This window comes from Heteronotia binoei, chromosome 8, assembly GCF_032191835.1.
Source record: "Heteronotia binoei isolate CCM8104 ecotype False Entrance Well chromosome 8, APGP_CSIRO_Hbin_v1, whole genome shotgun sequence".
Taxonomy (NCBI): Eukaryota; Metazoa; Chordata; class Lepidosauria; order Squamata; family Gekkonidae; genus Heteronotia; species Heteronotia binoei.
The window spans coordinates 54,240,610-54,267,594 of record NC_083230.1 but is presented as its reverse complement, the minus strand read 5'-3'; positions in this window follow the sequence as shown (position 1 = coordinate 54,267,594).

Below are 26,985 nucleotides of genomic sequence, written 5' to 3'. Positions count from 1 at the left end.
CCAATCCAATCTTCATCAAACTTGGAATGCATGTAAGTGAGTCTGCTGGAGATTTGCTGAGAGTTTAGGATCTCTAGTCCATGGGAGGGTATTCTACCATTTCAAGAACCTCATAAACCATGAACTGGTTTGGTGAACAGGGAAGGTTCATGAATGTTTGTGGTTCATGGTTCATGAGATCCCACAAAATATGAACTGGGACGAACCTGCATTTTCCTGATTTGTGCTCAGTTTTAACCATAAGATTAAAAAACAAACAAACAGGGGGAGAACTTGCCATTTTAGTCTATTGTCATTCTGTAGTTTTATATGTTATATATTTAATTGGTCTTTTAATGTTTTTATTGTTGTCCTATGGGAAGGGCAGGCTAAAAAAATAAAACAAACAAACAAATAAATAAACATTTTAACCTTCCAGGACATTTTGTTGCTGACCTAAGAGTAGCAGTGCTCTTACAAAGGAATTTCAAAGGGAGATTAGAAAGAGAGACTGCTGAATTGCAACTGATAATGAAGCTCACGACAGTGCGTCCTCCTGGAATTAACTGAGGTTTCCAGTCTCATTACCAATGCTGATTTTCCCATGCCTACTATCCCTCTGAATATCCTAATCCAATCTTGCCTGCTATTGTCATTTACCTGCTATTGACATTTGCCTACTATTGTAATTCAGCATTTGAAATCACTCCACTCTCCAAGATATAAGGACAGATGGACTCACATTTTAGCTGTATCTGAAGAAGTGAGCAGTGATTCATGAAAGCTCATATCCTGCCACAAATTTTGTTAGTGTGTAAGGTGCTACTAGACTCTTCCTCTTTTCTGCTGCTACAGACAGACAAACAGACAAACACATCTTGTCCTGTTGTTTATTCAATGGAGTCTAAAAATGACACTGAAAGTGTTGAAGTGATTCCAGTATAATATTATAGAATGCAACAAACCTAAAAGCAAAGCTGAATGGGGGAATGATTTCACCACAGGTGCTCTGTGCCTGTGTAGCTGACAAGGCCTCCTGGTGTACAAGATAATAAACTGAAGCACACTCAGAGATATGTGCTAGTCCTTGCCAAACTAAATTAGAGTTGTTGACTAGAGTGTATAGAGGTATTGAAAGATTCAAAGCCCCTATAAATCTCAGGTGATGGAACGTCACGCTGTAGGATTTATGTCAATTGTACGAAGAGCCTCAAAAGAATTGTTTCTCTTTGTGAAGTTGATTTACAATTCCTTATTGAAATTGCTTTCTTTCTCCATTCTTTGGACCTTTCTGGACCCATTGGGAAGATTTTACACTCTCCTCTTTCTGCCACTCCCATTATTTACAAATTGCAAGATAAGAAATAATTCAAATATTTAACAGCAACGATTAGGCTTGCCAATCCCCAGGTCCCAGCAGGGGTTCTTTTGCTTTCCCAGGCTCCTTCCTGCCCCCAGTCAGCTAGCTGGTGGGGGAAGCCTCGCCCCCAAAGCCACCATGTGACTTTCCCCCTCCGGAGGCTCCAGTCTCCTGTTGGAAAGGCTTCCTCTTGAGATGGGGTGTCTGTGTTACTTGGAAGAAGTTGGCTGCAACTCGTGAGTAGAGAGGCCATTCCCTCACTTCAGGGTCACCAGAAACGGGGGGGGAGGGGGGGAGAACGTCTGCTGAGCACTTAATTATTCCCTATGTGGAGATCGATTCTCATAGGGTATAATGGGGAATTGGTCTGGAGGTTTCAGGGGCTCCGGGGGAGCTGTTTTTTGAGGTAGAGGCACCAGATTTTCAGTATAGTATCTAGTGCCTCTCCCCAAAATATCCCCCAAGTTTCAAAATGATTGGACCGGGGGTCCAATTCTATGAGCCCCAAAAGAAGGTGCCCCTATCCTTCATTATTTCCTATGGAAGGAAGACATTTAAAAAGGTGTGCTGTCCCTTTAAATGTGACAGCCAGAACTCCCTTGGAGTTCAATTATGTTTGTCACACCCTTGTTCCTGGCTCTGCGCCAATGTCTCCTGGCTCCACCCCAATGTCTCCTGGCTCCACCCCCAAAGTCCCCAGATATTTTTTGAATTGGACTTGGCAACCCTAGCAAGGATGCATGATATAGTGTTATTGTCTCCCTGTAATAGTTAAGAGGTAAATTCATCCCATACACATTATAGAAAAGCTTTTCACAGTGTAATGGACATCAAAGAGTGTGTTGCTAAATATTTGGGTTTCATTTCATGAGAATTTTGTTATCCTTCCACTTTCATCAGGCCCTGGAAGCCCTGTGCCAGAAGAAGGGTAATTTCCACCTTGGATTAAGGTTACAGTCATCCTCATACCAAGCAAATGAGTAGGGGAAGAAATGGACTATTTATAACTCTAATAGTGCTGAAGACAGAGTAGAAGTATATTAAGAATGTGGAATGGTTAAATCAAAATAGCTATTTGCAAACTGGTCAGATTGCTAAATGACAGCCTTCAATTTTGTCCTGAAATTAGTTGGATATGTATGGGTGTGTCTTGATTCTGCTAAAGAACATCTCAAGCTTTACAGAATGAAAACCTTCCCTGAGACAGTTAGGCAGCAAGTGATTGGGGGAAATGCTGCATACAGATATGCCAATCAAGTATGGTTGTTATGGTTGCCAACTCTGGATGGGGAAGAAATATCTGGAGATTTTGAAAGTGAAGTCTGGGAAGTACAGGGTTTGGGGAAAAGAGGAACCTCAGCAGGGTACAATGCCCTACACTTGACCCTTCAAAGCAGTCCTTTTCTTCAGGGGAACTGATTTTGGACATCTGGAGATCAACTGTAATAGCGGGAGATCTCCAGGCCCCACCTGGAGTTTCTCCACTATCAGGATGAACTGGTACCATTTTTGCCTTTAACCATATTAATGCAGATAATCAAAGTTATTTCCTTTAAAATTGTCTCTTCTTTGCATCTTTTTTGTCTAGTGTGAAAATGGCATATAATCTAAAATTTTGTAAAAGCAGTATTAAATGCCATAAAATAAGCAAACAAAAAGGAGCAATTTGTCATAACAATTAAATGAGATAAAAATGGTCCTCCTGGCCAGACATGAGAATGCATAGGAAACTAAAATCTTAAGGATGCCTGGAGAAATAGAAAATGGAAGGAGAGTACACGTATAGACAACATAGATTCACAAGAAAATGGCCACAGCTGGACTCAATGGTTTAGGTCCAAAAGTGTGAGAGAATTATATTTAGATAGTTACCCTTCCAAGCTTAATGGACTAAGTGCACTCTGTTTGAGTTCTGGCTTATTTCCTGAATACATTTTTCTTTCTTTTTTATAGTAACTCAGAATTATTTATTTACTTATTTATTTGAAACCTATATTACAGTACACTAAAAATTTATTGCATGAAACCATTGGCTATTGCAATTTCAGTTACAGCAACATACAGGTTAAAAGCAGTCAAGAACTCTAAAATGAATACATTGAATTATTCAAAATCTTATTTACATACAGCAACCCCATGATTCCATAGTCAGGTTCTAATAGTCTGGCTAACAACATCATTTTACTGTCTGCTGGAAATTACCTTTGCCCTGATTTTACTAGCAGCCAGAGCAAAAAGTGCTGCCTTATAAGAAACTGTAGGGTCAATATCTTATATTGGGTTCTAAGTGTATTTAAATGTTGGAGTTGATAAGGCTCTTTACTCTGTCTTGTCAGTCTCATTTGTTTCATTAATTTCTTAAGGCTCCAGCATTCTGAATCATACCACCCATCTGACGGACTAGAACAAATATTTGGAGGTTTATCATTAATAAGCAATCTTATTAATAATCTATCATTAATAAGCTATCTTTCTCCTTTGTGGAACTCAAGGTGACTTGCAATATAAACAAAATGATTATAAAGACAGCAACACCATTAAAACATTGTGAATAAAGCAACAGCATAAAAATTCAGGCAAAGTCACTATTTAAAAACTCCAGTTAGAACTGTCAGTAAATAAAAATCAAATCAGTCAAATACAGTCCTTAATAAAACTATCTTCAGCTGCCTCCTGAGGATCAACAGTGAGAAGGCCAGGCACACCTCCTTGGGAGATCATTCCATAATTATTGAGCTGCCACCAAAAAGGCTTTCTCAAGTGGTCATCAGATGAGTTTCCAAACACTCTTCAAGGACAGCCCCAAGTACAGTGCATTGAAATAGTCCAGACTAGATGTAACTAAGGCATTATCTCTGTAGCTAGATCAAACTGAGACAGTATCAGGTGCAGCTGGTGCACTAGCTACTAGGGATGTGCATTCGGCTCGGCCGAGCCATATTTACAGCCGAACCAGTGTTGATTCGGCCGCATACGGAATAGCCTGCAGCCGACTTCCATAAGCGCCCATTACACGGCAGCCGAATAGGCTCGCTGTGTAGTTACGAATAGCTATTCATAAGCAAACAGCTGTCAATTCAAAACAAAAGGCGGCAATTAGCTTCTGGAGCTTCAAAGGAGCTCCTTTGGCACCTTCCCGCCTCTGCCTTAACATCCCTGGGATCAGGGAGGGGGGAGGGGGAAGAGGAGCCCCAACAGCCAATCCAAAGCATGCATTTGTAAAATACATTGGAAATGCATGCTTTGAAGGGCTTTCTAAGGAGTCTTCACTTCCTGGCTGACTCCTCCATGCTGTGTGTAAGAGATTGCTTAAGCTGCTGCGGCAGCAGCTCTCTCACTCAGACTTCCCTGGAAGACAAGGTAAAAAGGGTTCTTGTTTTTATTTATTGTTGGTAAAAGGACTTTTTTTAAAGACTTAGAGTCCCTTTACTTATCCAGATTTGGGTGGTGGTGGGGTAGCTTATTTGAGGTTTCTGCTTGGGGAGGGGGCCTGGGGTGGGGGGGTTTGACAATCTGCCCATATCTTAATTTAGTGAGAGGACTTTTAAAAGTGCAGTGTCCTTTTACTTCTCCTGATTTGGGTGGCTTTAATTTCTTGGGGTTAGGGTGAAGGGTTTTTTGGGGGGGAGGGGGTGGCAAAGTTCCTGTATTGTTAAAAGTTAATTTTTTACTGTTTTAAAAGTATTCAGTGTTTGATTTGTTGCTGCTGTGCTGTGTTGTGCTGCTGCTGTTACTCTTTTCTTTGGGTTCTTGGGGCGGGTGCTGTTTGGCCTAATTTCCATTGTTTAAAAGGCCACTTTTGTCCCCCTTTTCTTGTTGGTGAAAAGGCCACTTTTTTTTAACACTTGGCCTTTTGTGATTCTGCTGGTTTTGTTTTGGTTTTTTAAATTGCCTCTGGTTGGTGTGGGGGTTGGTGAGGGTGTGTGTGGGCTGGGTCACTTTCTTGTTTTTATAGAGTAGGTTGTGTGTTCTGTGGCAGGGAAGCTGGCACCTGGGTGAGAGACCCAGAACCAGCGGGCTTTTTGTGGTTTGCCAGCTCTCCCCTTGTTATTTGGGGCAGGGCTGGAGAGCTGGCATCTGTAGATTGTGTGTTCTGTGGCAGGGAAGCTGGCACCTGGGTGAGAGACCCAGAACCAGCAGGCTTTTTGTGGTTGACAAGCTCTCCCCGTGTTATTTGGGGCAGGGCTGGAGAGCTGGCATCTGTAGATTGTGTGTTCTGTGGCAGGGAAGCTGGCACCTGGGTGAGAGACCCAGAACCAGCAGGCTTTTTGTGGTTGACAAGCTCTCCCCGTGTTATTTGGGGCAGGGCTGGAGAGCTGGCATCTGTAGATTGTGTGTTCTGTGGCAGGGAAGCTGGCACCTGGGTGAGAGACCCAGAACCAGCAGGCTTTTTGTGGTTGACAAGCTCTCCCCGTGTTATTTGGGGCAGGGCTGGAGAGCTGGCATCTGTAGATTGTGTGTTCTGTGGCAGGGAAGCTGGCACCTGGGTGAGAGACCCAGAACCAGCAGGCTTTTTGTGGTTGACAAGCTCTCCCCGTGTTGTTTGGGGCAGGGCTGGAGAGCTGGCATCTGGGTTTGCTGCAAGCAGGTCTGCAGAGCAGACCTTGAGCAGATTGTGTTTTGTGTGGCAGTGAGGTTGGCAACTGGGTTTATGTTGGTGCCAGGCCTGCAGGCCCAGGGTTCATAGATTAGATAGAGGGATGTAGTGCATTTGGGGCCTATAGAGATTCTCTGGTGTGAAGTTAGGTTTGGCTTTGGGTGCCCCAGGAATTGGACCCCATGGTCCAATTTTTTTGGGACTTGGGGGGGTTGGAGGGGAGAGTCCCCTTCAGGTCTCCTGCAAATTTGGGGGCTCTCCCTCAAACCCCCTCCCCTCCAGGCGGCTTCAATTATATCCTATTTGCCATTGATTTTAATGGCCCATAGGGTATAATGATGGAATAGGGGCACCCTCTTTGGGTGCCCCTGGAATGGGATCCCCTGGCCCAATCTTTTTGGGACTTGGGGGGGTTGGAGGGGAGAGTCCCCTTCAGGTCCCCTGCAAATTTGGGGGCTCTCCCTCAAACCCCCCCCTCCAGGCGGCTTCAAATATACCCTATTTGCCATTGATTTCAATGGCCCATAGGGTATAATAGGGCCGTATATTCGGTAATAGCCGTGCATCTACCGTATATGCGGCTATTCCGAATACGGTATTCAGTAGTGCATGGGGAATCCGAAATTTTTTTCCCTGTGCACTTCCGAATCCGTGTAATTCCGAATTTTTTTTTTTTTGCACATCCCTACTAGCTACTGCAGCCATTTGATTTTCTAAGGTGACTGCTGTGTCAAGCAGCACTCCCAAGCTGTGAACCTAGCTTTTGAAGGGCAGTGTAACCCCAACCAAGACAGGAGAGACCTTGAGTTCCTGGTCTGCTTTTCTACTAATCCAGAAAGCCTGTCCTATACATATTTACACAGAACTAAGTCTTGTTGACCTCAGTTGGAGTTATCGCTTAGTAAATATGCTTTGAATTGCCATTATAGTCTTCCTGCTTCCGCTTTCTTGATTTTAGAAGACAATGTAGCATTTGGAAGTCAGAAAAGAAATTCAAGGTAGCTTTTGTCAAAATGTCTTTATCTGTGTGTGTGTAAAGTGCCATCATGCCACAGATGACTTATGGTGACCTCAGCAAGGAGCTTTCAAGGCAAGTGAGAAGCAGAGGTGGTTTACATGGCCTTCCTCTGCAGAGTCTGTCTTACTTTTCTTCCAAGTACCTATCCTGCTTAACTTCTGAGATCTGACAAGATCAGGCTATAACATGCCAGTTCCCTCCCTCTGAATGCCTTTATCAAGTGATGATTTGAATGGACACTTAGTTAATTCAAAGTACAGTAATTTGTATTTTCATTGTGCTTGTTTGACTTTAAAGACTTCATCTACCACCAAAGTGTTCAGATTGCAAAATACAGACAACATGGTCACGATCAAGTACCACTTGAAAAAGTTTTAGGACTTCATTCTCTATATGTTCTTAAGTAGATGTCCAGATGGCTTTGGCATCTGTCTCTTCTCTTTTTTGCCAACTTGCCCAAGGCAAGGCACTCAGAAAGAAACTTAACATATCCTCTTTGTGTTGTTATAACTAATGCTTTACTTAATATTTAAAACAGATTTCTGAGCCACAATGATCAGAATCAATTAAAAATAAACCAAAAGGCTTCACTTCTTTGGTAGCAGGTATAGAAATATACAGTAATTACCCCCCTAGTCGGAATGAAGAGGCTGACACAGTTTGTTGGATAAAAAACCGGGCCGCTTTATTAGAAACAAACTTGAGCAAACTTATAACTAGCAGGGGTATGGCCTAACAGGACAAGCTCTGGGGTCAACCCCTTGACCCTGCCTTGTCCTGGAAGGGTGAGCCACCCTGCCCCCAGCACAAGCCCCGTATTCTGGCTGGTGCTGAGCGGCCAGGCCCAAAGCCCACCTCCACCTGGGCTAGCATCAATCCTCCATGGAAAGATCCGCCCTGATGAGGCTTTTCCATGATCTGCACTCCCCACACTGAGCCGTACAGCCCATCTGCGGTTCATACAGAACACCCGCACACCTGATGCTGAGCCATAGGTGCTCCCCTGAAAACATTGTGGCCAATACCTCATCCTGCCGCCGCCAATGCTAAGCCTCTGCTTAGGCATTAGCGCCCACCGGACGGCCCAGAGCCGACCGCAACCCCTGCCGAAGCTCTTCCAAAAAGGCCCGGTTTCCCAACTCAGACTGATGAACCCCATCCGGCCTATACAAGTCAGCTTTCTCGACTCGTATGGCTGGATGTGGGAGGAATATCCCTAGGCCCTTCTCCATGGCCTTCTGCAAGGCCTGGTTGGCCTTGCGCCTAGCGCGTTCTATCCCCCCAGCGGAAAGGGCAGATCTCCAAACCCTACGCGGCAATATTGCCGACCACACAAGGATAACGCCTGGCCATCTTCGCTTAATTGCCAAAAGATCTGCCTGCACCTGCAACGAAAGGGCCTTCCCTTTCATGAATCCTAAGTCATTACCACCCAGGTGAATGACTAGGATGTGGGGAGGAGATGCCAACCTCCCCCTAAACAACAGTGACATGATCCCTGGCCAACGCAGGCCCCGGCGACCCAGCCACTCCACTGTTGCCCACTCACTGAGGCCCAATTGGGTGCCCACTGGAGACCTCCTGGCATGATGGGCCGCCCAGAATACCATAATGTGCCCGCAGATGAGGATACGAGGCCTCTCCCTACGAGCCACAGCATCTGAAAAACAGAAAAATGTCAACACCTGGAAATATGCCAACAGACAACAAAAACAATCAAACTGCTCCCGCACCCTCCTAAGTGACCAACGGGTGCACATAGGATTTAAAAGCTGCTGACCGCCACCAGCCAATGCGCTGTATGGTGGAGGGGGTGTAACCCATCGCTGCTGCCATGGAAGTGGCCCCAATCTGGAACGAATGTGTTCCAAACTTGACACCCCCAACTCCGCCAGAGCCTTGCCTGTCATGGCCCAAAATTGATATTTTGTAAGGGGAGGACCCTCACTATGCCGAAAAAAGGGGCCCTCGCCCTCCACCCTGAGCCGTACGTACTGCTCCATGACCCTGACTGGGCACAAATCTGGTAAGGCACAGTGACCAATTGTAATGACTGTCCCCTTCTGATGCTGGTCCATTTTGGACCCCCGAACTGTCAGACGAATTTGCCCTTGCACAATTTTAACATCCCTGGCGTACAGCGCTCAGTTAGAATTGTCAGTCCTGGACTGCACAACCAACTCGCTAATGCGCATAGCCCCAAAAAAGGCAACCAAAGAGGCCGCATGAAACAGCGTAGCCTCAAAAGAAGAAGAACATATCCCCGGCCAAACCCTATACAACCCCTTAAGCACCGAAGGGGATATGGGTTGCCGGGTATTGGCCCGCGGCCCGCACTCCCTTGCCCAGCCCTCAAGCATCTTCCGAACTCTAAAATCACCCGTATTCTCAGGGAGCCCCTGCGCTTTACTCATAAAGGAAAGTACTGCCAATTGACCCCTAATTGACTTAAGCCCCAAGCCTCTCTCCTTCTGATACACGCAAAACTGCATGATATGTGCTGCAGGAACCGGCCAACTCTCAGGCAATCCAGGGCGCTCCTAAACAGCCGAAATTGTAATCCATAGGCTCTTCTAGTGCTTGGTGCCAATGCTAAATGAATTGCCCTACCAGCTTCAGCCTCCCAAGCTGCCATAGTTCCTGTGGCATTCGAGCTGGCCGCGGGTCCGCTTCCGGAATGAGTTGGTGAAAACGCTTGATCTGTTGGCGAGACAGAGCGTCCGCCACCCCATTGCACACCCCCGGAACATGCCTTGCAAGGAATAAAATATTCAACCAAAGGCATCACAATGTGAATGCCCTCACCAGGTTCATTACCATTGCAGATTTGGAGGAAAAGGAGTTGATGGCATGTACTACAGCCATGTTATCACACCAAAAATGAACAATATGGTTGGCCAGCTGCTCCCCCCAAAGCCAGACAGCCACTAAAATGGGAAAAAATTCCAAAAAGGTGAGCTCCCTGCATAGCCAGCTGGCCAACCATTCTGCGGGCCATTGTTCCGCATACCAGTGGCCCTGAAAGTATAACCCGAATCCAGCGGCTCTAGCTGCATCTGAAGATATCTAGAGCTCTGCTTCAATCTTTAAGTCCTCCCGCCAAAATGAAATACCATTAAACGATTCCAGAAATTCCTCCCAAACCTCGAGGTCCCTTCACATACTTGTGGTCACTTGGACCCGATGATGAGGGAGCCACAAATGCTTCATGGCGTCACAAAGATGTTTTAAAAAGGCCCTGCCTGGTGCAACAACTTTGCATGCAAAGTTGAGGTGACCCACCACCTGCTGGAGTTCAAGCAGCAACACCTTGTGCTGCCTCCTAAGTGAGGCTAACCATACTCTAAGATCAGCCACTTTATTCCCAGGCAGCCGTGAAGCTTGCTGATTGGTATCAAGCTCAATACCTAAAAACGTAAGTACTGAACTAGGCCCTTCCATTTTTTCGTGCGCCAATGGCACCCCAGCTCTCGCGCCAGCTCCTGAAATGACTGCAATAGCCTGGCACATTGCCCAGTCCCCGCCGGGCCCACAAAAAGGTAGTCATCCAGGTAATGCACCGTGTCACCTAGCCCCGACCTATCCCACAGAGCCCATTCCATAAAGGAACTGAAACGCTCAAACGCGGTGCAGGACACCGAACAACCCATGGGTAAAACCCTGTCCATGTAAAACTTTCCTTCAAAACTGAATCCCAGAAGCTCAAAATCCTCCGGGTGAACTGGCAAGAGGCGAAATGCTGACTTAATGTCACATTTTGCCATCTCGGCCCCGACACCACACCCCCTAACTACTTTGACCGCTTGGTCAAATGAAGTGTACCGCACTGAACATAATGTGTCAGGAATGGCATCGTTCACTGATGCACCCTTTAGGTAGGACAAATGGTGTATCAAATGGTATTCCCCTGGCGCCTTCTTGGGCACCACCCCCAAGGGGGATACTCGTAAAGTGGGCACTGGTGGAGCCTCGAAGGGTCCTAAGACCCTCCCCTCTTGACACTCCTTGGCTATTTTAGCCCTAACTACATGCTCCATACCTACCACCGAACGAAGATTGGGAGGTCACATGTATGGAATCCGGAACCCGAAAGAAAAACCCTCCCATAAATACTCTCTATTGGCTTTATGGGGATATTTACTCAGCAACCTACTGAGTACCTTCAGACAAATGGGGCTGGGCCCCTTTTCCAGGTGGCTGCTGGTTGCCCCCCCCCCACTGGGGCGTTTAACACCTGCCCTGGGTTTTGACCGGCTGCAAGCTGAGAAGGCATGTGACCCACCACAGAGTGGGCACTCGTGCTTGAATTTACAGGGCTTCCTAGAGCACACACCCTTTGACGTGAACTCCCAACATAACAGCCGGGGTTGAACCGGCTGGCCCGCTGTACCGCGAGCCCCTTCTGATCCCAAGGCAGCCCCGGGTTGACAGCGGCCCTCATTCGAAAGGCCTCATTGTATTGCAGCCAGGCTGCACCGACAAAATTAGTGTATGCACGGTACACTATGTCACAATACTGGAAAAGTGCGGTCGCGCGAAACGGCTGCGCCCTTGCTATAACACCCACATAGATAAGGAAGATGGGTAGCCAATTGGCCCAAGTTCTGTCCACTTTTCTACACTTCAGCTTTTTCTTTTCCTTATCGTGCAGCTCCTCGTTATCCTTCTTTTCTAATTCCCTAAAGAGGAGACTGAAAATATCCACGTATTCACCCCTTAAAATCTTGTCACGTGTAGCCACCAACAGATGGTCCCCCAATGGCAATGCCATGTTGCCATATGGGAGCACATGAAAAGGTATGGACCCATAAGGATTTGGTGGGTAATTCCACATACCCCTCTGATAACCCAGCCACCCGCCATACATCTGTAACTGCTGCTGCCCACCCCAAGGCAGCACCCCGGGCGGGGCCTGCTGTGCTGGAGTGCACTGTGAGACAGCTGGGGTGGCTACCTGCCCAGAGGCCTGTGAAGCAGAACCCACCCCACTTTGGCCCTGTGGCAATACACAAGGGGTACCCCAAGCCCATGACGGCCCGGCCACACACTGGGAGACCGAAGGTCCACTCTGTCCTGGAATCAACGGCGCTCCCGCCGCTGTGGTTGGGGGAGACAAGAATTGTGATGGGCCCCAAGGCCATGCCTGGGGCTGTTGCTGTAACGAGTGCTTACCAACATCACCTGGGGGGTTAACCGCCACTGCAACTGCTGGAGCCTGCTGCACGACATCTCCCGTCACCCCAATATCCAAGGGCTCCTTGACCAGACGCTCGCCCGGGTCAGGGCCTTCCTCCTGGTCCGGCTCATGTCACGGGTCAACCCCAGGCACTCCACCCTGTAATGCAGAAAGACGGGCCAGTACCTCCTTCTCAAAAGTCAATCGTGGTGAACGCCCCATTGCTCTACGACACCCTTCCCATATGGGCGCTCTTGCAGCATCTCTCTGCTGCTCCAGCACCTCCAATTGACCCATAATAGCTTGCCTTACCTGAGCCTCCTGACCCGCATCCTCAGCGGGACCAGGTTGTTGACCCCGCCCCTGAGCGGGCCTGGCAGGTTGCTTACCTTTAGAGATGCCCTGGCCCTTCCTTGGTGCCATAATGGCGGGCCCCAAAAACACCACATGGGCCTCAACCAGCCCCAAGCCCACCAAAAGCAATCTCACTCCCACAGACCCTACGAGTCTGACTATTTCACCTACTCACCCACTGACTCCACCGCTGTGCAACACAGCTAGGCTAAGACCATGGTGGGGGGGTGAAAGGGAGGAGTGTTGTCGGGGAGGCAGGAAATCAAGCACTCCTAATCAAACACCCCCCTTATGTCCAGATATTATGACCCCAGGGGTGGGTGAAAAAGCCCTGAGTGTCAGTATCCTCAAATCAAACTTCCAGGCAAGCCTGTTTCCTTACACTGGAAATGGGGGAGGGAGGAGAACCCGCTCCTAATCGCCCAGTTCCAATGAATGGGAGGGAAAAGGGGGGGTCTATAACGCCCACCCAGAACACCCCCGCAGATACCACCATCCAGGGGCTGGGCCCATCCAACGGAACCTCGCGCTGCAAAGGACCCAGGACCTCCAAGCTAGCTGCCGCTCGCGCTGCGCAGAAAAAAATGCCGTGCGTACAGACGTGCTGCAGTCGCTGCGGTAAGGCCCTTCGCAAGCGCTGCCCCTCGTGGCACACAGTCAGCTCACGATGCGGCTCTCTTCCAGAGAGCCGAAAGCCAACTGCATGCTTCTGGGGGGGCCGGGCTTATATAGCCCCGACACCACGCCCAGAGCAAGCACCCAGATGCCCGGGATCATCCATAAGCCCCCTCCTCCTTCCGGGCCGGCAATTAATGGCCCCCAGCCTGAACGCTGACAATGCCGGCTTGGCTGGGAAGGGGCCGATTTAGTGTGGGATCCATAGAATGGATAACTTACATTGACTTGAACTGAACAATCATAAGAACAAAGCAGGAGTCAAAGGCACCTTTAAGACCAACAAAGTTTTATTCAGAATGTAAGCTTTCATGTGCTCCGACAGTTATTAAATATTCGGGTCAGACCAAGTTCTTTATTGACTGTATGTGTTTGGAAACTGCCTTATTTGCAGTGTCCTAAGCAATATTTGCAGTTGTATGAAGTGAATCAAATACCTCCACTGATACCCAAGATTCTCTTATGTCTTGGTAGTGCAGTAACTGAAGCATAAAAATGTAAGACATGCCACAATGAATCAGGCCAATGGCCAATCTGTCTCAGTATCACATAGCTGCTAGCGACTAGTTCCAGATGTTTCAGAGAAATAGCAAGTGAGGCAGTTGCTCAGTGATCTTCTTTCTCTTCCTCTCCCCTCACCGACTTTGATGTACATACATCAGAGCTTTGTAAAGTTTTTTTTTCTACACCTGGAATGGCAAAGACCTAGAGGTCCTGAATGTCTCATTTAATTTAAGCACCTGTACTGAAGAGAGAGTCATAAGAAGATACATCTAGTCAAGAGAGCCAGTTTGGGATAATAGTTAAGAATGGTAGACTCTAATTTGGATTGGGTTCAATTCCTCACTCATCCACTTGAAGCCAGCTGGGTGATTTTGGGTCAGTTTCACACACACACACCCGCCCCTCAGATTTAGCTCCTGGCTATACCATACTCACCGCCATATAATAATTAATTAGCATCTAGTCAAGTTTACTCTAAATTCATATCTTGTCTTATTACATAGGAGGATGAGACTCTGCCAGTCCATTTGAAGTGGCACACTTCTTATGCTTACAACCCTTACTTACAGCCAAGCTTCACTTCAGTAATGAACTGTGATCTGGGCCTATATTGAACAGATGAAGCTGCTTTACATTAGTTCTGTCTACCTTAACAGTTCTTTAGGGTCTCAGGCAGAGTAAGGATTTCATAATGCCAATTAGCTAAACAACAGGAGATGTCAAGGACTGAAACTGGAACCTTCTACATACAAAGCATATGCTCTGCTACCGAGCCACAGGCCTGCTGTCAGGTATTAATCAACAGCTGTCACTTAATGAGAAACTGTTTTCAAAACTCAATATTTTGTCTCAGCTGCAAGCTGGTAATTTATGCAGTGTTACTTTCAATATCTTCATAAATGCTTATCATACAAAGGGTCTAAGTTACAAATTCTTTAGTGAAAATGCAGCTTAAGCACATGGTGGCAAAGAGAAGGATGGATGGAAATGTGCTGGTCTCCACTGCACCTCCTTTACACATATTAACATTGTTTTCTTACAGTTGTGCTTGATAAGTATCAGTTCAAATCCTACAAAGATGCCATAGCCATAGTGGTATGACGTGAATATGTGTATGTATGTGTGTGAAAAGACAGAGGAAGTGAAGATTGGCTTTGTTGTGGTTTTCTTTGGAGGTGGAATCAACAGTTTGAAGGCAGAAAAAGTTCAAGGAAGATTGAAAATTACAGGAGGTTATGAGGGGAAACTGAAAACATAAAGATAAATTGTGTGAAGAGCAAAAATCCCTCTATTCTGGCTTTAAATTCTAAGGACAACAACACTGGACAGCTGAATTGATGACGTAGAAAATAAGTTCATACTAAAAGCTGTTGCATGAAGCCACAAAGAACAAGCAGAACTATGGTTTATGAAGTATGGACAAAAGAATGGTCCAAACCATTTTATTATTTCTTTATAGTGTGTGGCAATGTGTAATATCTATAACAAAGTGAATTGAAGAGTGTTTAACCATTGCTTAAGAAACATGCATATCTCACAATGTTCAGAGAGAACTAAATCTGAGTCTGTCTTTCAGATATTGATTTGTACTTATTTCAGCTGATTATTTGGCTCTTTTTTTATTGTCCAAAATTTATGCATGCATATAGAATATCTTAATTAGGAACTGAAAATAAAGGATATTATAATAGACATTATTTCAATTGATATTATTTTAGCTTCCAACCCTGAGGGTCCTCTGGTAATATTTTCCACATATCATTTCCAAAACAGAAGTTTAATTAGGAGTATCTATTCACCATAAATGGTATGTATTTAGATATTTATATCCCTAGAGGTATTTACAAACAACTCTGCACAAGCAATGCAACTTGGTATAATATAAAATATTCTAAAAATGTACTGGGAATTAGGGGATTCCTCCAGTTCTACTCCATCACAGTTCTGCTGTTCCATTATGCCTTGGTTTCTATTCTGGTTATTTTCTGGCAAAAAAGGGAGAAGTTTACATTGATGATGATAAATTTTGCACATGCACCAAATTTAGAAGATGACTCTAGGTGCGTCAAACCCATAATCAATATAGCTAATTCTCAGTATGGCCAAACCTGTGGATATCTAAAGTCAGAGACTAGAGCTATGAACAGACAAGACAGATCTTTTAACAAACTTGAAAAATGCCCTAGGTGTATAGAAAAAATTTAAATCTGAAAAAAAAAAATACATTGGGAAAGTACCCTTCCCCCCAGGGATATAAACAACACCTGTAGTTGGGGTCATAGCCACACCAGGGCACTTTGGGGCCATGCCCCACGTTTCATTGTCAGAAAGCAATTTTTTTGAAAAAAAATATTTGTGTATTACTTTAGCTGTGCTACACTGCACCAAGACCTGATTATGATTAGCCAGCCAGTCCTGAGCCTTCTCCTGACTTGCCGGTCATGGCACTCCATGATCTTGCCAGCTCTGCCTTTGCAACCTATTCCCATTCCCATACCAATGTGAATGAACTACTCACTCGGCTTGGTGGTGGCAGGTGGCTGATCCTGACCTGGACCAGTAGGTACCTCTTTTCACACATCCTGGACCAGTAGGTACCTCTTTTCACACATCCTTGGGGGTGGTGGGGTAGGGTTGGTTGAAGATGGGTTTGGATGAAGAACTATCAAAAGTTCTGTTTGCAGCAGCAGCAGCTCATCAGGGAGGGGTTTTGATATTTTTAAAGCAAGCAAAAAAAATAATTTGATGGTGGATCAAAACAGGGGTGGTGAAGAGTTAAAAATACAACTAACGTTTTAAGAGTTTATGGGCAGAGCACCTTGTTATTCTTCTTATTTCTCCCTATCCCCCCTCTCTTTTTCCCCACAAATTTTTTCAATGCTGCACCACCCAAACTGTTCTGTAGTTTTAAGAAACTAATGCCTTCAGTGGCCATTGTTGGACAACCACAAAGTGTAACTATCCTTCAAGCCTGTCAGTAGAAGGAAATGAGAAGGGGCAGGGCCCTTTCCAGGCCTGTTCTAGACTTTGAGGGAGGACTCATGGACTCAGGCCTGATTGCAACCACTGGCAAGCCCAGCTGCTGGCTATTATTCAACTGAAGCCATTGCATGAAAGTAGGGTTTTAGAGGCCAGAGAGTTCTGTATCTTTTAATGGATTGCCAAAAGCAGACTAAGTAATCATTATCCAGTGGATAGCATATGAATACTTTCTGGATGCCATTCTGGATAGTCATTCATTTGTCTGAGAACACCGAATAGGCTTGGACTTGCAGAATCTTTGTTTTGTAATAAAGCTTTTGTCTTGTCTTAAGATGCTTACTAGGAAGTAAGTCAAATTGGTGTAATTCATTCAGTGCTTTCCTTTGCACCTGCAGTCATTTAGACCACTCATTGTAAAATTGTAGAATTTTTTAAAATGAGTTTTGGAATATGGAATTTGCTGCTACAGGATGTAATAATGGCCATAAACAGATTGGAGAATGATAAATCTATTAGTGGCTGTTATCTATGGTGACTAAAGGAAACCTCCACATTCAGAGGCAGTAAACTTCATATTACCAGTGCTGGAAAGCAACACTAGTGGAAGGCCTCAGTTTTTATGCCCTGTTGCTGGACCTCCAGAGGAACTGGTTGGCCTTTGTGTGTGACAGGATACTGGAGGATATGAACTATTGCTCTGATCCAGCAGATCTCTTCTTTTGTTCTTATGTTCTTCATTTTTGAAAATTTATTGAATGCCTTGATGGCTGTGCATTTCCCCACAACAATATTATACCATTGATCTGGTGGTACTTGAAAGCAACAACCGAGGAAATTGTAAGGCCACCTCTGTTTTTTTCACCTCCAGGGGAACAAGTATGATCTTGTACTAGTAAAAGCTCTCATCTTCTGCTTCAAGCCCCCTGGAGAGACAGCACTAGCAAACAATTTAAGTTACGTTCACACCTCTATTTAAGAAAGCTTTACTTACAGTGATGTTCGTTGTTGTTAATGCTATGTTTTCCTGGGTAATTATTTTCAGTGGTGCACTGATGAGTCAAAAGGACAAAAATGGGTGGCATTATCTAAAGGACAGAGGGTATATAATTAGGTCAGTCTTCCAGGTATCAGAATACTATTTATTGCAAAGTAAGACAGAGTTGGGTTTACTTTAGAGTAAATGCATATTAGACATCAAGGCTGCCTTTATATTCATACTTCTTGGGAGTATGTTCCTGTGATGGACATGTTAGGTTCTGTCTCTCCCTAAGAGTGGCCAATGGGAGCTGACAAAACATTAGTCAAAGAGAGAGTTGAAACAGCAGGTAAGGGCAGTTAAGAGAGCAATTAGGGAGCTGGATAGTAGAGAATGTATCCTCCTGAATGAAAGTTCAATGGAAAAGAAACGTAATCTGAAGGAGAACAGTTCAACTTTCCAGGAAATTCAATGGGTGACCTCAAAGTAGCTGTTTCATTGCATAGGAACTTTAAAAACAAAATGGAAAGGGAAATTGCTGAATTACAAATTATTACAACACTTGGAACAAACTCCTCCCTAGGACTCAACAGGGATATTGGTTTTTTATCAGCACAGAACAGCAGCTTCACTCAGCTGACTATGAGGAGTTGCAGAGCATGTACTGCCAGAGAAGCAAAACAAGGGACAAAAGGATACAGTGCCTTGCCCCCCCCTTTTCTCTCCTACACAAAATTTACATTTATTTCAGAGAAGAACCTGTAATGAGAAACAGGTTGAGTAAAGATGTGTTTTCAGTGTCTCTTTCCCAACCTTTTTTGGGGTAGTTAACAGGAAAAGATGTGCTTGATTTGCAATTGGGAATTTGCATAAAATTTAAATTATGTTACTTGGATTTAGGGAAATTCAATATGGCAACCTACCCAAGTCTGACTCAGGATGTTCTTTTTATCAATTCTATGTTTTTCAGCAACCACTCTTATGCCCTCATTAACCTTGGATAAGTATCCTTTCCCAAGCTTGAATAAATGTCCCATTGGGCTTTGTGTTCCAATTCCACAATACTTCGGCGATACCTTTCTGGTTACAGTTCCCTCTAGTTAACCAAGACAATTTTCTCACACCAATAAAATGGACAGGTACCATATTTACAGATTATGTCTCTTCCTGTGTTTTCTGGAATCCTTAAATTATCTAAACAAATGCAGCAGCCTTGCTGAAACTCTACACTTCTCCTTTTTTCCTGTCATGACAGAAATGACACCTTTCAACATTTCTTTTTGGAAAAAAAAAAATCTTACTCTGCCAAACTCTACAAGGGCATCAAATCAGAGAACTGAAAAAAAGGAAACAATATATAAAAGGATGATACATGTGGAAGAAGAAGAGGTAGAAAAGAAATAATTTACTGCCAATATTGAGGCGTTTGCTTCTTAGGAGATCCTAGGCAGGCTTATAAATGAAAGTATGAGAAAATTGACCACACAAGCAGGTAATCTAATAATTCAAAATGATACACATCTGTTGAGAATGATGTTGAGAAGGATGGTTTACATTGTGGCCATATAATTTAAAATGATTTACCCTAGACTCTGTGAGCTGACTGGAAATGCTGTGGACCTGATTAGTCCAGTTCCCTAGATGGTAGATTGCAGTGTGTATATGACAGTAAATATGTGCTTATGTATCTAATAAATATTTAATTCACAGTTATACGGAAATCGCAAGGCAGCATATATTGTTGTACCATTTACATTTTATCTTTCTCATGACAGCCTTACAAGGTAGGTTAGGGTGAGAGAAAGCACTTGGCCCAAGATCACCCAGTGAACTTCTTGGCTGAGTAAGTATTTGAACTAGGTTGCCCAGATCCCAATAGGATACTCTGAATACCGCACTATACTGGCTGTCAATATGCATATGTTTCTTTGACTTTAATTATTAAGTGAGAGTCATAATTATCTTTATTCCTCTGCTGTATCTGTTCCTATTCCTTTGCTGGAAATTGAAACAAACATAACTGTTATAAGAAGAAGAATTGCAGATTTATACCCCGCCCTTCTCTGAATCAGAGACTCAGAGCGGCTTACAATCTCCTATATCTTCTCCCCCCACAACAGACACCCTGTGAGGTGGGTGGGGCTGAGAGGACTCTCACAGCAGCTGCCCTTTCAAGGACAACCTCTGTCAGAGCTATGGCTAACCCAAGGCCATTCCAACAGGTGCAAGTGGAGGAGTGGGGAATCAAACCTGGTTCTTCCAGATAAGAGTCCACGCACTTAACCACTACACCAAACTGGCTCTCTATGTATGTTAGTTTTGTATATACAAGCTTTATATACAGGGCTGCTCACTACCCTTGCTGGGGGACACGTTGTCGGGGAGCTTGAGGGACTCTCATCTGGCCCTTTGGCTGCCACCCAAGTTGCCTGAGTCCACCTCCACCATCCCCACCTCTCTGGCCAGCCCAGCCCTCTCCACTTGTGGTGACCAGTCGTGGCCAGGGCTGGGTTGTGAGGGCTGCTGTCAGGGTGAGTGGAAGCCTTGCTGCTCCTGCCACTGCACCACTGGGCCCTGTCTGGTGCTGCCTGGCTGGCCTGTTACCCTCCACTGCCATCTGCTGGGTCTCTGCCCAGCTGGCACAGGGGCTTCTGTGAGGGCTGCTGCCTCTGGACGGAATGGGAGGAGGGTGCCTTGCAGCTCCTGCTGCTGCCACTGACACCCTGCCAGGCCTCATCTGGGAAGCCAGGGCAAGAGAAGCATGTGCCCCTATGAGTCATGTGGGGGCACCCAATTTGGTGCCCCCTGAAGGCTGCTGCTCTAAGTGACCACCTAAATGACCACCTGCTCTAAGTGACCTACCTAGCAGGCTCACCAGCCCTGTATATATATACTACTTTTCTTTTTTGTTGCATGCACGCACACCATATTTCCCCTTGAAAACGCATTCATAATTATTTGAAAAAATTGTAATTATCCATTATATAGATGTATGCAAGGTAAATAAGAAATAAGTTGGGTGCCCACCATGTAGCTGATTGTTGTACAATATTGAATAGTTGCTAATACAATTGTAAGCTAAATGGAGAGAAACTGGAGCATAATATACTAGTCAGATCAGTCTTTTGGCTTCATAAGTAAGTAAAATCCAAGAAGAATTTCCCCTCATTCAAAATATACACAGTTTGCACCATCTAGTCAGCATTTTTTTTGTTTGATACTCTCTAATTATTGAGTATATTGTTTATCTTTTCCAGTTATTTCAATCCTTCTTGATCCCAACTGGCTTCAATTTCTGCAGCTGATAAGGTGTAAAAATCAGTTTTACATCTTCACCTTTAAATGCACCCTAACAGAAACTGCAGGGAATGTTGTGATAATTTTTAGCTCAAGGTAAATGGAATTATAGTAGGATGGTGAAATGAGCACATTTCCTCTTGTTTACCTGCTGGACTACTGTTGCCCTATTGTTTTATGTGGGCTGGTTAGGCTGATGATACGGACAGCTAAAATTAAGATGATGGCATGGGGTGGAGCATTAATATTTAGAGCAAAATTAATCCCAAATGACCTGACTAAAAATTCTGTCCATACGCCTATTTGACACCTCATGAAGGGCAGGTGACGTGGTAGACTATGCAAACTGGAGTGACAAATGCATTGGGAAGAATTTGCTGCCACTAGCAAGGCAGACTGTAGTATACAGTGAGCACAGAAACTTACATTTGCAATCTAATGCATATTAGATCAAACATGAAGTGACATTTGCTAGCTTTACTAATGAAGCAAACTGAACTACAAGCAACAAACTTAGGCTGCAATCACACACACTAAATAATGCACTTTCAATCCATTTTCAATCCACTTTCCAACTGGAGTTTGCCTGTTCACACAGGCCCAGTTGGGAAATGCATTGAAAGTGCATCATTTAGTGTGTGTGATTGCAGCCTTAGACTGATTCCCCTCTAGTCTTGTCCCAGTCTTGCACTTCTCTGTGCCGCAGGGCTGTAACTCACTCCACTTCTTTCCTGTGGCAAGAAGAAATCAATTTTCAGAGGATCTTGCTTGCCGTGGGAAAGAGGTGGAGTGAGTTGCAGCCACGCAGCAACTTGTATGAAATCGGATGGAAGCCCCATGGAGAAGAGGAGCGTGAGACCCGGACAAGGCTAGTGGAGAATCGGTCTTAGTATTTAGCTGTTAGTTGATCAACTATGCTGCATGGCAGGAAAAAACAGTTCCAGTTCAAATCATTAGTAGCCCATGATGAAGCTCTAGATCAGGGGTGGCCAAACTTGCTTAAGAGCCACATAAACTAAATATCAGGTGTTTGGGAGCCACAAGACGAAGGAAGGAAGGAAGGAAGGAAGGAAGGAAGGAAGGAAGGAAGGAAGGAAGGAAGGAAGGAAGGAAGGAAGGAAGGAAGGAAGGAAAATAGATTGAGGGAGGAAGAGGTAGAAAGAAAGTAACTTTAAATGCGTTATCCAAGACACTGGCTGGCTTGGCTTGCAGAAGTGACTTAAAGAGAGGAATGCCTTCTCCAAGCCAACCAATGGGGCTGCGGGAGCTTTGAGAGCCACATAATATGTGTGAAAGAACCACATGTGACTCCCGTGCCACAGTTTGGGCACCCTTGCTCTTGATTCAGATAACAGTGTAAATGTTCAAAGGGATATCTCGTGTTGTAGAGAAAATGCCCATGACATCTTCTAGAGCGAATGTCTGTTGAAAGACTGAAATTCTGAGCTCTTCTTTTTCGCCTTGTCTTGCTTTTATTGTATACCCATCCTGCTTCTAGTACCATTCAGCTTCCTCTATAAACCCCATTTCTTATACCCATAAGAATATTATAATTACTCAGAATAGGAATAAAGCTCACATTCTACTTGAGCTTATCAACAGTCTTAGCCCTGTGGTCACTTGCACCAGAGAAAACCTTCAAGTAATCTGTGCCTGTGGCAGTCTCTAGGTACAGACAAGATAGTATGGCTATCATCAAACTGCTAGGCTAGCAGCACAGGGAGTTATTAATATTGCAGCCCCACTGGTGCAATCACTTTCCCACATTTATCAATTTATTTCTGAGACAGGTGAAAGAAAACAGTTCCTGAAGAAAGTGCCTGAAGAAAACATTCAGAGCAAAGTCAAGCGAGAAGGAAGAAAACTGAAGGCAGACAAACTGTTATCTAAGCTCTGACAGCAAATGTTTACTTATGGAACTGGTATGGTAACTTGCAGAGTCCCACTTCATTGTAAATAAATAAGGAAATCTCCGTGGTTTCTGCTAGAGAGCTGTATCCCAGACAGCTGGGCATGTATATCCATGGAAACATTAAAGCGTCAAATTCCTGAGTCCCCATATTGACCCCCAGTTTAGCATTCCATTTAGGTTGACAGTTTGGTGTAGTGGTTGAAAGACAGTTTGGTGTAATGGTTAAGAGCTCGGACTCTGATCTGGGAGAACAAGATTTGATTTCCCAGTCTTCCACCTGCTGCTGCTGGTATGACTTTGAATCAGTCACAAGTTTTCTCAGAGCTGTTCTCTTGAGAGCAGTTCTCAAAAGAGCTTTCTCAGCTCCACCTGCCTCACAACGTGTGTTGTGGGGAGGGGAAGGCAAAAGAGATTGTAAGCCACTCTGAGTGAAGGGTGGGATATAAATCCTCCTCCTCCTCCTTCCCTTTTCAAATATATCCTTTAAATGACACAGGAGAGGAAAGTGTGCTCTAGTCATTAAAACAAAAGCCAAAATTGAGATTCCGAAAATAATTTTTATGGGACAGGAGGGTTTAGTTATGTATTATGAAGTTTATATCCCAATTTTCTGCCCTCATGAAGACCACCAAGGTAGCTAACAAATTTTAATATACACAATAAAACCACATTTTAAAAGCATTATAATCAATGAAAGAAGAACAACAACAACACATAATTAAACCACACACTACTCACTTGCATTCAACTGAAGTTCATGGCTTTTTGTACAGGATCTTTTGACTTAATTGGCGTGGCTGAAAAGTGCAGGCTGAAGAGGTGAAAGAGAAAAAGTTTCCCAATCCAATAGATGCTTTCAAGCACACAATTTCATATACACACCTGAGAGTCTCATAAGGATGTTTCCCTATGTTTGCCATCTGAAAACACAGTTAAGCACTTCACATGTTCAGATACGCAGGGTGTGCCCACAAATTCCCTACCAAATCTGTTACTGTAAATGGGGGGCCTCCTAATATTTGGGGGAATATTAGTTCTTAAAGGAGACCCTAGGCTTAGCAAGAGGAGGGGTAACTGAGATCTTTTACACAAATTGTCTACCAGGATTTTTCCCTAGAGATCTCTCAAAATTAAAGCAGACTGTTGCTTGACCAAGGGAGGTTTTTATGAATAGAAAATAATAAAATAATGGACACATACAGAGAATAAATGCACACAGAAAACCAAACACATAAGTTGCAGAAATACAGTGGTGATAGGGATTATAGGAGGGGTTGCAAGGGAGAACAGATTCCATGGAGAAAGGCTGAACCCAAATGAATCTGGGTGTGTAATGCCATCGGGATCCAGAGACAAGACACACTGGGCATGTGCCTGAAAATGTATCCTGAAGGTATGCTAATATGGGTGAGCTAATATGACAATGGTGCAATGGGTTTAGGATTGGGGCAGTTTGGCAATTGAGAAATTAGTGTTTCTCCTTGATCGCCTGGAATAAAGGAAGGAAATGCAGATATATAACAAACATTGGAAGAGTTGTGTTCAGGAAAGAAGTGATATCCAGGAGGGAGAAATTCCATCAGTACTATAGTATGACAGGATTTGAGACAGGAAAACAGACTACAAAACTTGCAGTGACAAGGTCCTGACTTCCCCGAAGAAGATTATCAACTTGTCCCTATCAATGGAGACATTCCCTGGGGCCCTGAAGGAGGCAGTGATCAGATCTGTCTTTTCCATCTGAGGCAGGTCAGGCAGTTGGTCCTGTATCCCACCCCCTGTGACCTGGCTACAGTGACCCATGTGATGGTCACTTCCAGGCTGGATTATTGTAACTCTCTCTACATGGGGCTGCCCTTGGTCTTGCTCCAGAAACTCCAGCTGATGCAGGATGCAGTTGCATAGATGTTGACATCATCACCTTTCTGGGCACAGATCCATCCTGTGCTGTGTGAACTGCACTGGCTACCTGTTGAGCACCAGATCCAGTTCAAGGTGCTGGTTCTTACTTTTAAGGCCCTATATGGCCAGGGGCCAGCATACCTCCAGGAACGCCTCATCCCATTTGAGCCCCGCAGGTCTTTAGAATTTGCAACCCAACATCTCCTGGTGGTCCATGGCCCTAGAGATGTTTAATTTGCCTTGTGCCAGAGCCTTGTCAGTTCTGGCCTCGCCTGGTGGAATGAGCTCCCCTTGGAGTTCTAGGACCTGCTCCAGTTCCACAAGGCCTGTAAAACAGAGCTGTTCCACCAGGCCTTCAGTTGAGGCAGTGGGCGTCACTTGCTATTAGGCCTTCCCCCTTCTATTCCAGTAAGCCAGGATCTGATGGACCTACTGATGCAGGGTTTTTGATTTTAAAATGTTTGGTTCTTAAAACCAAAAACCAAATTAGACTGTAATTTTAGCTGTATATATAATAATTTGACCTTTTAAAATTAATTAAAATTAATTTTAATTAATTAATTTTAATGACTTTTTGATGGAACTTGCCCTGAGCCTGCTTTGTGGGACAAGCACGCTATAACTTGAATAAAACAAACAAACAAACAAACAAACAAACATGATCCATTCATACTACTGTAGATGGGCTAGAGGCATGATCCTTAGTCTACACTTTTGCCAGACAATAGGCAGCCATTGCTGTTGAGACCTTGGGGGCATTGGACAGAGATTGCCCACCTGTTGTTCCATGAAGGAGATGAATAGAAGCGGGGGAGACTGCTTGGAGGAGTGTGAGAACCAGCCCTGTCTTTGGCACCTGTAGCCCAGCAGGAACTCATTTGCATATTAGGCTACACCATCTGACATAACCATTGTTTCACACAGGGCTTTTTTGTAGAAAAAGCCCAGCAGGAGCTCATTTGCATGTTAGGCCACACCCCCTAAAACCAAGCCAGCTGGCACTGCGTCCCTGTGTGTTCCTGCTCAAAAAAAGCCCTGATGCCTGTTCTCTGAGAATAGAGGGTCATCCTTGATGAAGCCGCTAAAGCCACCTGCCTTAGCCTTGCAAGTGGAGCATGGGAACATAGAGTAAGACTACCGGTTGCCAACAACCAAGTTAAACAGGGAGTCCTGTAACAGGACCTTTGAAAATGGCCACAGTAGTTAGGCAGATTTTTGTCTATACCATCTGCTTATTAGCAAGTGAACAGTTCGTATTTAAAAGTCCCAGTGTCATTATGTGGTTTATGATTGGGTGGGGGCTGGTAAAATAAAAATGGCAACTAAATATTTACCTGTGAGAATGAATTTTTGCCAAATATGCCAACATCTTATTATTTTAAGATTCACTTGGGGTCTTTAATAAAGAAATTCACTAAGCCCCCTCGTACTCATGTGTGTTTTGTTAGATTTTTTTCTCTCTGCCTCTTTTACATTTCTGTTAATTGTCTGGCATAGCTCAGGACTAAGATCAAATTCCTTTTATAGAAAAAGAGGTGTCAGAGCGCATTAGCACAACTCATTTGCTAATTCGAGCTCATTTGCAATTAGCAATTCATTTGCTAATTTGAGAAGTGAGGCTACAAATTAACCAGGCACTGAACCCTCCCAGCACCCCCAAGGGGGCAACCTGCCCCTCAACAGCCACCGCAGCAATTGCCCCAGCAGCAGCAGCCGCCTCCACCGCCTCTGCAGCCAGCCCAACTGGTAGATTATGGGAGAGGGCAAGAACTAATGGAAACTTTTGACGGTGATCCGGAGGAGGTAGAGTAAATCACCATTCAAGCTAATAGCTTCATGTACTACTGGGGCCACACATTCCCAGATGAATTCAGCAGAGTGGACTACCTGGGCTCAAAACTGAAAGGAGTGACCAAGCGATGGCACGCGAGCCTCTACGAGACACGCAGCCCTGAATTAGACACAGTGGTGGCATTCCTATGGGCCATACTCATACAGTATGAGGACCCCTGCAAGCGACCCGAGCGCTGACCACCCTCCGAGACATGGAACAGGGATCACGGTCGGTAAGAGAACATGCAACGGATTTCTGAGCCAACGCAGCAAAAGTACGGGGGTGGTATGAACAGATGAAAATCGAGCAATTTCAGAGGGGTCTGAATGCAAGTGTTCTGGATTGAGCCCTCCAACAGGCTCAACCTACAATGCTAGTGAGTTGGGTGCAACTAGCTGGGGAAGTGGAAACCAACATGA